This window comes from Nuphar pumila, chromosome 1 (genome assembly GCF_984573655.1).
Source record: "Nuphar pumila chromosome 1, dmNupPumi1.hap1.1, whole genome shotgun sequence".
In the NCBI taxonomy this organism is placed as follows: Eukaryota; Viridiplantae; Streptophyta; class Magnoliopsida; order Nymphaeales; family Nymphaeaceae; genus Nuphar; species Nuphar pumila.
In genome coordinates, this window is record NC_143249.1 from 87,421,126 (window position 1) to 87,433,713 (window position 12,588).

Sequence of the window (12,588 nt, forward strand, 5' to 3'; positions counted from 1 at the left end):
ATATATACCAATGGCCATAGTCAGGGTATATTGAGAGTTAATTTCATTTTAAATTCTATAAAAGCACCAAATGTATTTTGTTCTTCTCTTGAATATAAATATAGATTATTATATAATACATTCAATGACCATAGTCAAGGATGTATTATATTTTCAATCTTATTTTAATTCATTTAAAGAATGGAATAGCTTTTCAAAAATCCAATTTTAAATTCTTTAAATTCATCATTTAGGATAGAACTGCATCATATTTTCAAAAATTCTTTTTTTTCAAAACTCCAAGTGATGTAAATATCTTCTTCAATCAATCCTCAATTCTTATAAAATCCAATTCATCCTTTCATTTTCAAATTCTATTTCATTTTTTCCAATCTCAAAGTTCAAATTAACTTTGAGATTTCAAACTCACTTTATATTCAAATTCAAAAGTTCCAAATTCATTTTTTATTCAAAAACTCCAATCAAATTCAAAGTTCAGTTTTACTTTGAGATTCTTGATTCATCTTCTAAATTCCAAAATTCAAGTTTTCAAATTCAAAGTCCAATTTGACTTTGAAATTCATTTATATATTCAGAAATCAAAATAAAATTCCAAAGATAGATCCTAATCTCAACTTGGATCCAGATTTCCAAGTATAAATCTCCGTTCTTTGGATCTCAGATTATAGATCCAAAATCCATTCTAGGATCCCGAACCCGATTCTACTCTGAATTTCAGATTTCAGATCCACTCCATTTTAGGACCCAGAATCCAACTCTACATTGGATCTCAGATTTCGGATCCAAAACCCATCTTAGGATACAGAGTCCAACTCTACATTGGATCTCAGATTTCAGATTCAAATCCATCTTAGGATCCAGAATCCAATTTCATCCTGGATCTCAGACTTCAGATCCACTCCATTTTAGGATTCAGAATCCAATTTCACCTTGGATCTCAGACTTCAGATCCAAACCCATCTTAGGATCCAGAACCCGGTTTCACTTTGGATCTCAGACTTCAGATCCAAATTCCTTTTAGGACCAAGAGTCCAACTCTATATTGGATCTCAGATTTTACATCCAAATTCTATTTCAAATCCCAGATCCAGTTTTATCTCAGATATTAGATCAAGATTCCATTTCAAAACTAAATTCATCTTCTATTCTCAAAAGCCAATATTATTTCTCAAGTCTAAGTTCAAATTCAAATTCCTATATTGAATTCAAAATTGACCCTTGAAAATCGATTCTAATTCAAAAGTCCATTTTGACTTTGAAAGTCTCAATTCTAAATTTCTCTTTCCACAGATTTATCCCTCTTAAATCTAAGTCCAAAATTTAAAGTCCATTTCAGACTTTGAAATTTCCTTTCTTTTTCCTTTTACCTCACCTTCAAATCATTCTTTTTCAAAATCAAAGATTTATTCTCCCTACTCTGATTTACTTCAAAAATTTAGAACTCCTCTGATCTATCTCAAGTTCTAAAGTTAGATTCAATCATTTCTTCACTCCATTATCAAGTCCATCTCAGGACACTTGGAGATTTCCAAAACCATTTTGTTGAAAAGAGCATACATCTTTGCATTGCACAAGCATAATTCTTTGTGCATTTAGACTTAGGATAAATTCTTAGATGATATTTAGGCAAAGCAAAAGGCATAAATTCGATCCTTGATTCGATTACCCCTAGTAAAGGCGCCAGGAACGGTCGAACCTCGTACCGACGAGCGAATCCCGTCTCTCCATTCTTCCTGCAAATACTTCAAAATGGAGGCAAGTTATTTTTCTCAAATATTTCCAAATTAAGGTCAAGTGAGACCCCGCAAAAGAGTTCCTCTTTCTCTTCTTTTCTTTTCTTTTCTCTTCTCTCTTTCTTTCTATCTTTTATTTTTCTTCCTTCAAAAAGGAGGAAATAGAGGTTAGAAAAGGAAAAGAGAAGGAAGAGAGATAAACCACAAGAGAGGAAAAATTTTGTGATGATCACAGTTTTGGCGACCGTGATGGGACTCGTCTTCGTCCAGTTGAATCTATGCCTTTGCTTTGCTTTTATATAATCTAAGTCTTTATTCTAACATATGTCAGCTACATTTCCATGCAAACCTTAGGAGCCTAGACTCTGTCCTAAAGCTGACATCTTTGCATATAGGATCTAAGTATGGTTTGGTAGGACCATATTGAGGAGATTATTCCATGTTCACATTAGACTTAGGTCTTAAATACAACTCTCCTCAATTTTAGGGATTGAATGCAAACAATGTATGCAAGTGTATGCTTCTTTTCATTTAAATCTATCTCTTTAGGACTTTCATTAGAGCCTTCTAGATTTATTGCATGTTGAACATGTTTTTGAAAACATCCCTACCTATATTGTCCCGGTCTTCACGTTGCTGGGCTGTCTCACTGAACCATAGTTCGGGAGAGAGCCTCACAACTGGACCACTTATTTGGGTTCGCGCCCCCCTACCACGTACCTAAAGGCCATAGTCCGAGGTATATTGGTAGGTGCTCAAGGGTTCCCTGCCTCATTTCTATTTATGCACCCGCTGTAGCATCGTTTTGCCTAGGGCAAAACACTGATCTACATGCATAGTGCAACATTAACAGAATATTGACATTCCGACATCTATTTTTCTTTATAATTTTTTTTTTCTTTCGTTGTTCACATTGCCTTTTGATCTAGAGTCGATTGTATTTTCATATTTACTATGTTATCTCGACGCCCTGTTTATAATAAGAACTCTAGTTTTTTTTTTTTTTTTTCATTTTTTCTGTTAGCCGTGATTGTCAATATGCATTTCGATTTCTGGTTTTAGTATCAGATTCACTGTTTTATCTTCTTCTTTTTTCTTTTCCCATGCCGCACTCTAGTTTTGAAATATCATTTCTATTTCCCATCGGTTCCTGGAGCTTTGTCATTTCATGGCATCTGTATTTATGCTAGAGTTATCCCATAAGATTCCTGTTATTCTGAGCCTCTTATAGGCCATCATGCGTGGTTGATGGACTAAAAAAAATATGAGAACTGACATGGCATATCCAGATTCAATGATTCAACAAATTTTTTTTAGGACCGATTGAAGATTTCTGCAAGATTGCGTATGAAATCGCAGCAACTTAATCTCGTGTATGCCCAGGTTACCAGTTATGCTTTGTAAGGCCATCAGAGCTAGAGATCACCTAATCGATATCCCCTCCAAGTTGTGGAAATTACAGGGCTGCGTGACATATATGTCACACGAGGCCATCAATGAAAAAGGGGGGGGGGTCGCTGTTTTTTTTTTGTTTCTCACTAGCAGAAACTTCTTAAAAGGGGACACGAGTCTAGTAAAAAATCCAAAAAGGGAAAAATCTTACCATTCCTCTAATAGTATCTTTTACTTCTTTTCTTTTTTTTTTATTTATTTATTTTATATCCTTGTTATATTCTTCAGGTGTAGAGTTTTGCTTGTCTCATAACCATTTGCATATCACTTGTGTGATATTTCCTGCATATCATACTTAATTGCACTCATGACTTTCGTCTGGTTGCTGTATATTCTCACTTTTTTTTTTCTTGTTTCCATTTAGTGATATTTCTGAATCTGTTTTCATTATCTGTAGGAATATCTTTCTTGTCTCTCACACCCCTTAATGGTGCCGCACATATGCTGAATTCACCCCTGTGGCATGGGTATATACCAGTGTTTATATTGCTGTCAAAAACAACTGATCCCTTATACCCATGATCGGGCCACAGCCATATGGATCCGGTTTACAATAAGGATTGTTGTGCCTGCAAACAAATATATATATATATATATGTATGTGTCTATACAGGATCATAGGCAAGTTTTTGAATTGCTTATAATGGATTGATGGTTGGTTTCATTATTCTGGTAAGCAAAGAAAAGCATATCTATTATGGGAATAATGAATTGGTTTATTTCACTAAAGGAGAATTCAACAACAATATCTTGTTTGCTACACATCCCATCAAGCCATCCACGACTTACATAGCAGCCATAATATTATCTCTCACGTCACTTCTGTTCGTTACAAGTGGTACCTCTTGCATGTACTTGGTGGAAGACGGATGAAGTGGCCATCAGGCTGATTGTTATTATATTAGTTTCTGATATTTTCCCATGTTCAACCTTGGTTGTGAAAGACAGGATCATCATTACAGACTCACTGTAATGAAAGGTGTAAAGATTGAAAATCAAATGGCTGAGAGATTTTCTAATTCAAAACAGAACAGATTTTCTTTTGATGCGCCTGCTGCAATAGCAGTTGATGTGTCCATAATAGTGGCTGTGGCAAAGATGAGTGCTGAAATTCAGGTAACAGTTGCAGTCAAGTACTACTCTTATTTGCAGTAATGGCAACTATTGCTGTCAGCTGCAATAGTTGAATGTTTCACATTTTTTGCGGTAATGCTTTGTGCTGACTGATGTTTCATATAGGGAGAATCCTCATGTACAGAATGTCTAATCCCCTGCTTTTGCATATCAATAACATTTTGCACGTTTGTTATGGCCTCTACGCAATCATAATGCTATCCGCAATATTTCTTAGTTTAACATATTCCTATGCTACCACATCCTGCAATGTCCACTACAACACCTTTTATGCTTCCAGTCTTTCTACTACATTATGATCTTCATCACCATACCTCTTCTGTATCACATATCACAACGGCACTATATAGTTACACATCCTCACTGTCAAGTCTGTCTTCTACACCTACCAGCACTACCATACCACTATTCCCACCCTCCAGCATGGGCTAGGCTTATTGCTTCTACAATAGCAATATGTCTTTTGTCCTATGTATTGCACTTACCTGTAGCCTTTGCATATTCACTGTCAGCCAATCCCCCATTTGCCTGTGCCCTTCAACCCACAGCTGCAAAAACCTTTTGAGCCAGTAATCATTTGGTCCAAAGCTGCCATCACAAACATCTAGATGGTTTGAATGGTCAATTACCAGCTTCTCAATCTTAGATCCCACCGGTTTCTACTTCTGCAATACAGCAGATTCCTTCTATGTGGGACAGTTTTCATAACCCAAATCCAACCAGCTGTTGCTGCAATATAGACATCATAACCCTACCTTCACCGTGCACAACTGCCCCATGCACTGCACATCTCCTGGCTTCTACCTTATTGCTCATTCCGTCCATACCAAGTAATATTCTGAGTGGCGGTTGTGACCAAAAATCACCTTTTCATTGAAATTCTGTGCACAATGCACAATCCACCATCCATCTTGCATATCCCTCATCGATCTAAAAGTCTTGTGTGTGTCCTTTTATATATGAATTTTGTTTACCTATGGCATGGCTTGTATATATATACACATATATATATATATACCTATATATATATATATATATACATATATATATATATATATATAAATACATGTATGTATACGTGTATATATCTACATGTACATATGTATATACACATTCTCTCATAAATGCAGAATATGCCATATATCTCTTCTTAGCATGAGTATAGCATCTTATTATAGAATTAGCATAATCATCGACGTTTACATTTTTTTTTAAACTAAATTCTTCTACTTCCTTTTATCTTGGCTTAGTACTAACTCTTTTCTTGCAGGAATCTCTAGAAATGTTGATGTCTCTCTTAGATTAGGATTTCAAATTCAGTTCAAATTGTAATAGATAGCTATTAATGAGAATTCTTTACATTTTTTGTCTTACATAAAATGAATGAGCATTGTAAAAATCATAAATTGCTTGTTTTCATGTTTTTCCCTTTATTTTCCAAAATCTCACAATAGAACAACACGAATGGTACGCGCACCATTTCGTAAGAGGTAATTAGTCCTAAGTTGATGATTTACATCAATGGCCATAGTCCGGATGTAAACAAGACTTAGGATTTTTATCTTTTATGAAATAACATTGGATCCTTTTCAAAGATCATCATATTTTCCTTAAAATAAATTTTCTCTTTTATCAGAATTTAATTTAAAATTAATTCAATATATATACCAATGGCCATAGTCAGGGTATATTGAGAGTTAATTTCATTTTAAATTCTATAAAAGACCAAATGTATTTTATTCTTTTCTTGAATTTAAATATAGATTATTATACAATACATTCAATGACCATAGTCAAGGATGTATTATATTTTCAATCTTATTTTAATTCATTTAAAGAATGGAATAGCTTTTCAAAAATCCAATTTTAAATTCTTTAAATTCATCATTTAGGATAAAACTGCATCATATTTTCAAAAATTCCTTTTTTTCAAAACTCCAAGTGATGTAAATATCTTCTTCAATCAATCCTCAATTCTTATAAAATCCAATTCATCCTTTCATTTTCAAATTCTATTTCATTTTTTCCAATCTCAAAGTTCAAATTAACTTTGAGATTTCAAACTCACTTTATATTCAAATTCAAAAGTTCCAAATTCATTTTTTATTCAAAAACTCCAATCAAATTCAAAGTTCAGTTTTACTTTGAGATTCTTGATTCATCTCTTAAATTCCAAAATTCAAGTTTTCAAATTCAAAGTCCAATTTGACTTTGAAATTCATTTATATATTCAGAAATCAAAATAAAATTCCAAAGATAGATCCTAATCTCAACTTGGATCCATATTTCCAAGTATAAATCTCCGTTCTTTGGATCTCAGATTATAGATCCAAAATCCATTCTAGGATCCCGAACCTGATTCTACTCTGAATTTCAGATTTCAGATCCACTCCATTTTAGGACCCAGAATCCAACTCTACATTGGATCTCAGATTTCGGATCCAAAACCCATCTTAGGATACAGAGTCCAACTCTACAATGGATCTCAGATTTCAGATTCAAATCCGTCTTAGGATCCAGAATCCAATTTCATCCTGGATCTCAGACTTCAGATCCACTCCATTTTAGGATTCAGAATCCGATTTCACCTTGGATCTCAGACTTCAGATCCAAACCCATCTTAGGATCCAGAACCCGGTTTCACTTTGGATCTCAGACTTCAGATCCAAATTCCTTTTAGGACCAAGAGTCCAACTCTATCCTGGATCTCAGATTTTACATCCAAATTCTATTTCAAATCCCAGATCCAGTTTCATCTCAGATATTAGATCAAGATTCCATTTCAAAACTAAATTCATCTTCTATTCTCAAAAGCCAATATTATTTCTCAAGTCTAAGTTCAAATTCAAATTCCTATATTGAATTCAAAATTGACCCTTGAAAATCGATTCTAATTCAAAAGTCCATTATGACTTTGAAAGTCTCAATTCTAAAATTCTCTTTCCACAGATTTATCCCTCTTAAATCTAAGTCCAAAATTTAAAGTCCATTTCAGACTTTGAAATTTCCTTTCTTTTTCCTTTTACCTCACCTTCAAATCATTCTTTTTCAAAATCAAAGATTTATTCTCCCTACTCTGATTTACTTCAAAAACTTAGAACTCCTCTGATCTATCTCAAGTTCTAAAGTTAGATTCAATCATTTCTTCACTCCATTATCAAGTCCATCTTAGGACACTTGGAGATTTCCAAAACCATTTTTTTGAAAAGAGCATACATCTTTGCATTGCACAAGCATGATTCTTTGTGCATTTAGACTTAGGATAAATTCTTAGATGATATTTAGGCAAAGCAAAAGGCATAAATTCGATCCTTGGTTCGATTACCCCTAGTAAAGGCGCCAGGAATGGTCGAACCTCGTACCGACGAGCGAATCCCGTCTCTCCATTCTTCCTGCAAATACTTCAAAATGGAGGCAAGTTATTTTTCTCAAATATTTTCAAATTAAGGTCAAGTGAGACCCCGCAAAAGAGTTCATCTTTCTCTTCTTTTCTCTTCTCTCTTTCTTTCTATCTTTTATTTTTCTCCCTTCAAAAAGGAGGAAATAGAGGTTAGAAAAGGAAAAGAGAAGGAAGAGAGATAAACCACAAGAGAGGAAAAATTTTGCGATGATCACAGTTTTGGCGACCGTGATGGGACTCGTCTTCGTCCAGTTGAATCTATGCCTTTGCTTTGCTTTTATATAATCTAAGTCTTTATTCTAACATATGTGAGCTACATTTCCATGCAAACCTTAGGAGCCTAGACTCTGTCCTAAAGCTGACATCTTTGCATATAGGATCTAAGTATGGTTTGGTAGGACCATATTGAGGAGATTATTTCATGTTCACATTAGACTTAGGTCTTAAATACAACTCTCCTCAATTTTCGGGATTGAATGCAAACAATGTATGCAAGTGTATGCTTCTTTTCATTTAAATCTATCTCTTTAAGACTTTCATTAGAGCCTTCTAGATTTATTGCATGTTGAACATGTTTTTGAAAACATCCCTACCTATATTGTCCCGGTCTTCACGTTGCTGGGCTGTCTCACTGAACCATAGTTCGGGAGAGAGCCTCACAACTGGACCACTTATTTGGGTTCGCGCCCCCCTACCACGTACCTAAGGGCCATAGTCTGAGGTATATCGGTAGGTGCTCAAGGATGTTGGAAAGCCTTTACCTTAGAACTGAAGAAATATCTTATATGCCACGTACTTCGAGCTTCGGCTTGAGTATATCGGCGTACCTTGATTGGAATCAGATGATATAAATCTTAGAGTTAGGATTAAGGTCCTATCAGCCATTTCAAATATTGCATATAGAGTCAGCTTTAGGGAGTGCTGTTTGTGTATCCTTGCTTGTATATCTGTGATTGTGTGATATTTTATATCTTCCTTATATTTTCCAAAACCCTGGGTATATATTTCAAAATTTCCTCTTTGTTTTTAAAACTCAGGTGTATTTTTCTTTCTCTTCTTCTTCTTCTTCTAAAATTTCTTCAAAAATTCTTCTGATCTTGTCTGCAAGTTCTTCAAAATTTAAATCTTTACCATTTATCCTCAAATTTCATTTATTCTCTTATTTTCTTCTGATTTTATATTCTTGTTTATATTTTCATAAAAATCTCTTTCCATCAAAAGATATCCCTTTCAAAAGGGTATTTTTTTATGTTTAGTTGGTTACTCTCCTTCGTAGAGTAAACAACACAATTGTCACAAATTTTGTGGCGACTCCATCCCTAGTAATGGGATACAATTTTTACTAGATTTCAACCTAAATCCTTCCTTTTGTCAAAACTTCTCAAAAAAGTTTCTTTGGTCTAAAAACCTCCACTTTCTTCCACAGAGAGAGCGCTGATATTAAAAATGGTTCAGACCAGAGCTGGAAAAGAAACAGTTTCTCAACACAGCGACAGTGAGGCAGAAGGGATGAGCTCTCCTAAATCAGTCAGGGGACAGAGTCAGAACAAAGTTGATGACATCGACCTCGCTATGTATGATATGTTCCAAAATATGATGGCAAGGATGATGTCAGAGCAAGCCGAGGCCAAGCTGAAAGAGGCAGTTCCTAAAAGCAAACTGAGGAAGAAGCCTATTAAAAAGCAAATCAGAATCATCAGGAAGAAGGTACAGCCGGACACTACTTCGGAAGAATCAGAGTCAGTCGAGGAAGAATCGGAAGAGGAAGAGCAGATCGTCTATAAACAGAATCCTCCAAGACAGTCTACAAAGATAGCTGCAGAAGAGCCCGAATCCGTCAACAAGCCCAAGTCTGGGACTCCAGCAGAGGATCTGATGAGCAAACAGATGAAGGAGATGAATCGAGCGATCAAGGACATTCAAGCCAAGGGTAAGGGCAAGCAGACCTACACTGGCGAAGATTTTTACGATGGTCTAGATGGGGACGAGAACCTGAAGAATCTTTCTCGCAAGTTTCTCAAATTTGACAGGACTGGCAACCCTAAAGCCCACTTAGCCACCTTTTATGCAGAGTGCAGCCGTTTCAGAAAAGACAACAGAGCGTTGTTTATTTGCTTTCCCCGCAGTGTGGAGGGTATAGCAGCCAGGTGGTATGCCAACCACATCAATCCTATTGAACTACGAGAGTTCGATAAAGTGGTAAATTTGTTCATTGAGCGCTTCCTATTCAATACTGAGGTTTCCCCTACGCTCAATCACCTTTACAACTTAAAGCAGAATGAGACTGAAAAACAGGAGAATTCATTCACAGGTGGAGAAGCACCTATAATAAGATGAAGGTACCCATTCCAGAAAAGCATGCATTGCAAATAATCCTCAGCAATTTCTCTCAACCCCTGAGAAGCCTCATTGCCACTTCTCCAGCAAAATCCTTTATCAAATTAATTGAGCGAGCCGAATGGCTCGAGGAAAGAATAGAAAGCGGGCTTTATGAGGGCATGCCTCTGATCAAAAATATCCAAGACCAGAAAAAGAAAGCGTAGTTCACTCATGCAGCTGATACCTCTGGCAATGATCATGACAACAGCAGAAGAAACAGAAATGACAGCAAGAATGGCCAGAACCACGGCACAGCTCAAAGGGAGAAGTCTTCCAAGCGGAATAACAAGCCGTCTCAGTCTAACTTTTCGCAAAAAGAAAAGATAAAGCGCGAAGGTTGGAGCAATGATCGTGAGTTCACTCCTCTGAAGCAAATGCTCGAAGAAGCCTTTGAATTTATGCTGGCCAAAGAATTGGTTAAACTCCCAAAAGTCGCGGATCCTCCCACGGTCATGGGAAGGTTCACAAATCAGTTCTGCAAATTCCATCGAGCAGTGGGGCATGACACCGATCACTGCTTCGCCTTCAAAAATATTGTTCAGGATTGCGTCGACAAGAGTCTCTTTGTTGAAGACGAAGAGGAAGATGAGCTAGCCGTCATGACCAAATCTCTCCCGGGCTACTCAGAAGACTGAAGATGCCAGAATTCTCCTACTTTTCTCTCATTTTCCAGTCACCTTGTGGAGGGCCAGTCAGCCCAGTCCTTTTTGTAACCTTTTGGTCAAAATACTTGTAAATATTTCAGTTCTTTGTTATCAGTTTTGCTCATCAATGAAATGTCAATTTTCTTTTATATCTCTGATATCACAATACTTCCTTCCTCTGCCACATAGGGGCATTCTGCTTTTGAAAATCTATGTTTCAAAAATCTCTTTATCGGCTTCTATTAAAACCACATTTTTTCTGTTCTTTTCAGAATGTGGGACCAATCCTGACATCATTCATGAGAGAAATGATAATACCTATGAGGGCTTTTCAAAAATCATGAAATTAAAAAAAAAAAAAAGTCTTCGTTATGACCAAAGAGTTCAAATATTCTTTGGTCCAACCTTTGTCAAAATCAACCCTCGTGTTGATCATATTTTCAAAAATAGGTTTTCGAACCATTGCATTGAAAAATCAACCCTCGTGTTGACCATGTTTTCAAAAATAGGTTTTCGAACCATCGCATTGAAAAATCAACCCTCGTGTTGGTCTTGTTTTCCAAAATAGGTGTTTGAACCATTGCATTGAAGGATCAACCCTTGTGTTGGTCTTGTCTTCCAAAAATAAGCCTCAAATCTTGTGTTGATCATATTTTCCAAAAGCGGTTTTTCAAACCGTCACATTTAAAGATCAACCCTTGTGTTGATCTTATCTTCCAAAATGGGTTATAAATCATCATATTCAAAGATCAATCCTTCCATTGGTCTTATCTTCCAAAAATGGGTTTTAAATCATTATATTCAAAGATCAACCCCTGTGATTGATCTTATCTTCCAAGGTTGATTTTTTTAAACATTATCTTCAAAGATTAACCCTTGTATTGATCTTATTATCAATTTCGAACTGTTATTTTTAGAAATCAGATCTATTGTTGATCTTCTTCTTCAAAAATAGGTTTTTTTAAAACCATTGCCTTCAAAACATGACCCTCATGATGATCTCTCATGTTTGATTTAAAGGATCAGATCTTGCGCTGATCATTCTCCTTACAATGGATTTTCTTCCCAAAAATGATTTTTCACCTATCTTTTAAATAAACATTTTCCTTTCAAAGATCCCATATGCAGGCAGGATCAGAAAAACTCTTTTTCCTCAAATCTTATAAATTTTTCAGTTAATTTTTTGTATCTTTATCTGTTTCATTCATTTTATTCATATTTTATCAAGTTTACATCAATTTTATCAAGTTTATCAATATTTCCTCAAATTCCATTAAATTTTATCAATTCTTTTACTCTTTCAGGTTGACGGATAAACTTGATGCCTCTTTCCCATGAGGTATTTCTTTTTTCCTTCTATTCTACCCTTACAGGTTAAGGGATAAACCTGACCCTTGTTGTCTGAGGTGTTCTCATTTAGGATAAGGGATAATCCTGAAACCCCTCGTAGGAGCCACAACGCTACCTATGAGGATTCTTTTGTAAATACAAGTTTTGTCAATCTTTGTTGATTTTCTAGATTTATATTAATTTCCCTTCATTAAATCTCTTTAAATTCTATTCTTTTTCCCATTCAGGATAAGGGATAATCCTGAAACCCTTCGTAGGAGCAATAACGCTACCTATGATGATTCTTTTGTAAATACAAGTTTCGTCAACCTTTATTGATTTTCTAAATTTATATCAATTTCTCTTCATTTACTATCCTTAAATTCTATTCTTTTTCCCATTCAGGATAAGGGAAAATCCTAAAACCCCTCATAGGAACACTAGTGCTACCTGTGAGAATTCTTTTCCAAAATAAATTTTCAATAAATTTCTTTTCTTCTTCTCCATTCTTATAAAT